Source organism: Photinus pyralis, unplaced genomic scaffold, assembly GCF_008802855.1.
Source record: "Photinus pyralis isolate 1611_PpyrPB1 unplaced genomic scaffold, Ppyr1.3 Ppyr1.4_LG4, whole genome shotgun sequence".
NCBI lineage: Eukaryota > Metazoa > Arthropoda > Insecta > Coleoptera > Lampyridae > Photinus > Photinus pyralis.
Window position 1 is genome coordinate 22,319,408 of NW_022170511.1, and position 3,987 is coordinate 22,323,394.

Genomic DNA, 3,987 nt, shown 5'->3' on the forward strand with positions numbered 1-3,987 from the left:
CGAGGTATAATCGATCTTGAGAATCGAAAATCTGTGGCTAGATTACTAAATTCGCTTTTTGAAACATTCACATTCCATCCAAAACAAATTGATAGTTTCGAACGGAATACCACCGAATTTCCTGTCGAGTTCGGATCTCCACCAAAAGATTAGAGAGTTGAAGACATCAAAACCTACCTCTTATAGATAAAGAGGGCCAATCGTAGATGAAGCAACGATTGTAGATATTGTGTATATTCGGAAAATGGCAATTAGAATTCCACGCGTTCTACCTTACGCTTCGATGACGCTTACGAAGAAAAGGAAATGAAAATGGACACCCAAAAATCAAGGCAAAAAAATTCGTTGTCATTTCTGCGCGGAAAATTGCGTGTTAAATTCCATCAACAGGTGGAGCCATCTATCAAATCGCTTCAAGTGTTACGGGGGTCCTTCGACAAGTAGTAAACCGTAAAAAATAAAAATGCTTCGTAGGAAGAAAATAAATCGTTACCACTTAAATCTCTTGATACTCATAGCACTCAATTAAATTTCTTCTGTAACAAGAACTTTACGATTATAAAAACTGACTGTCTTGCAATAATACGCTTAAATCACCAAAACAATAAGCAATTACTTTTCAACCTCCACCAAAACATATACGATAACGATTAACGTCCGCCTCTTCTATGTAAAACAATTTTAAAATTAAAGGACCTGAGAAAAACATGAGACAAACTTTTACAAATACTATGCAAATAATTCCTAACTGAGTAAATCTAGTCTACACACGCTAATTTAAATTTACTATTGCCAAAACAAAATAAGCAAAACAATAATTTAAACAACAACAAATCAAATACGTAATATTTTACGAATTAAATATAATTAATTTATTAAAATTGTAGTAACAAAGTGCGGTATTTGCAATAATTGATATCAATTGTGCGTATTTCAAATTACGTCGTCTAGTGCGACGTCGAGTCAAGTGCTCTCTGCCTTCCTTATAAAAATTCAACCTAGCTAAGTAAAAAGGGCAGAGGGAGTGAAAAAGAAAGATGCCTACGATACTCTTATAAAATGACAAATTATTCATTTCAAATTGGCCCAAGAAAAAACAGATTCTTATGGTAGTATTAGTTCTATGGATGAGTGCATAATATCGACTTAAATCGTTATTTTTTTGTGATTTGCGACATTTTCAATTAACTACATACGAAATTAGATGACTTACCAGTAGACGGGGGATACTTTCTGACCCGAAGGACCAATTTTCTAATGAGTATAACTTTTGTTTCAAAAGTGATTAAAAAAACTCCTCAAAAATGTTGTTCCTTAACTCATCAAGTATGTCCCATTTTGGTTGAGCCTGTAGTGTATGTCGGCTGTTTGTAAAGATAGAGATTTGCGGTTTTTAACGACTATGTGCCACTTTTTTTGTGAAACTTTTAATACTACAAACGGAATCAATCCAGAAACGTTTGTTTCTGAGATACAGGGTGAATACGAAAAGTGTGACTTTGGAATGCTGTCATATCTTACTACTCATGTAAGATAGAAAAAGGTAAAAACTGTTTATTTTAAATATTGTTACGTAGCAACCATGGGCGTAGTACACAATTGCAATTAAGTAATACCAACACTGAGCCAAATCTCAGATATTTTTTAACTACGCCACTGGATTGTACGTAAAAATGTCTAAAATAAACAGTTTTTTTTCTAGCTTATATGGGTAGTAAGATATGATGACTTCCCAAAAAGTCAAACTTTTCGTATTAACCCTGTATCTCAGAAACAAACGTAGCTAGATTGATTCTGTTTGTGGTATTAAAAGCTTCACAAAACAATTGCACAGGGTCACGAAAACCGCAAGTCTCTATCATTAAAAATAGCTGAGATGCACAGCAGTCTCAACCAAAATGGGACACTCGGTACACATCAAATTTCGTGGAATTCTCTCCATTTTCCTTGTCCAGCCAAGAATTGCACAATTTTTTTTCGAATTTTCGAGAACTAATTTCACATTCGTGATTTTCACGTACAAAGATACCAAATTTCGTCGAAACCAAAATCAAAGTGCACTCGGTACTTCGCGGTAAGTATTTTAATTTTTTTTTGCAAAATCGAGAAGGACATACCCCAAATCGTGTTACCAGTCTTTGTAACGGGCGATCAAAAATGAGTTACTGTCGAGTTGCCTTTGAAAATTCAAGTTAAGTACGATTTACCATGTTAACAAAAATTCCAAAGGTGACTCGACAGCAACTCATTTTTAATCGCATAGGACTTACATTCAGAGAAAGAAAAATTAAAGAAGAAATACAGAGTTCACCACTTTTTTGAGGGTGACTCCCAAACGATACACGTTGAACTCTGTAGAACACATCTACCACCCAATTTTTCACATACTTATATGTCACACCCTATATACTGTTTTCCCAATTCTTGTTGAAAATTAGTATTTTTTCAAAATTCACACGGATAATAATATCACTATACTTACGGGGCTTTAGAGGTTGATAAAACTGGTAATAATACGCTAATGTTAACGCGTCTGTAGACAGCCGAATACTAACAGGAATCAGAAAGTATTTCATTACAGTGGAGTTAGGAAGGTGTTTTCCAAACGCACTCAAAAAACAAATTAGTAACTGAGTGAGTGGTTCTTATCTTGGCTAAAGTAAAATGGGTTCTAATCTTAGCTTCGTGTGGTTTGTATCCTGTCTACAATAATATGGGTTCTTAGTTTGGTGTGGTTTGTATCTAGGGCAAGGTGGATCAATGTCGATTTTTCTTATTCCCTCCATCGATGCTATGCTGTAATTTAATCACGTTGTGAGATGTTAGCGAGTTTCGGTCACGTGGGCAATCGTCTTTTTGGGAACTTAGTTCTATTATCTTTGAAAATTTTGAATAATTTCGTAGAATTTCACTTTTTTATTTGAGCTATTAATTCGCGGTAATTCCTGTACCATTTCTTCAGACCTCATTTTAGGAAGATACCCAAAGAAGTGGTTCAGGAATCGTCATCTATATAATTCTGTCAAACTTGAATTGACGTCTACTCAAAATCGATACTTTTTCTATGAAAGATGAAGTACACCCGGATTTAATTTTGTCACTTTAAATAGATTTTAACGCAGCTTCTCGTACATGGCAGCAAGATTAATTAATACGTACATTATCGGCAACAAAATACGGTTTGGTACTACCCCACTCTCCGTGAAAAAGAAGCTAAGGGAGACACTTCTGAGCAACCAATCGAAGAATTAGCAAGACACTGATTATAAACGATTTTGGGGGTGATGTGTTGTTCATTCCCAGTAGTAGTACGTGGTGTGCGAATATGTTTGTTTTTTTTCTTTTGTTTTTTTTATCTTTTTTAATAAGACATAGCAGAGGGTCTGTAACATTTAGTATTATATGTGTCTTACTTTTGGTTGGCTAGTGTGTTTGTTGTGTATATATATTATTGTTCTTGTATATTTTATATGTTGTTTGTTTTTTTTTTCTACTGTGAGAGGCTGTAGGAAGAACGCCGATGATTAGATTCTTAGGCGATACAGTCTTTTTGGTTATTGGACATATTAATTTTGTTAGTTTGTGAACTCCATTTGCCAATAAATGCATATTATTATTATTATTATTAATATTTAATATGTTAATCCTTATAGAACAAAACGTGCCAACTGTGCAGTTAATCAAAATCGATAATAACAATGAAAAATGATTGATTAAAGCTGAGCATAATTTAAATTGTTAATAGAAATAAATAGCCGTTCAGGTTTTTTATAAACCAGGTAGAGAGCGGCTTCTTTTCATTCACTCTACAATTGTTAATATTAGTGAAATACTTACAGAATATAAATATGCAATAAAAAAAGTTTAATCAACGTAAGTAGGTATTTCAACTGTTAACAAATATTTAGTTGACAATTATTTTGCAAAAAAAAAAAAAACATGCACGAGATGTCAATAAGTTGCTTAAATGTTCCCAAATAGATTGGT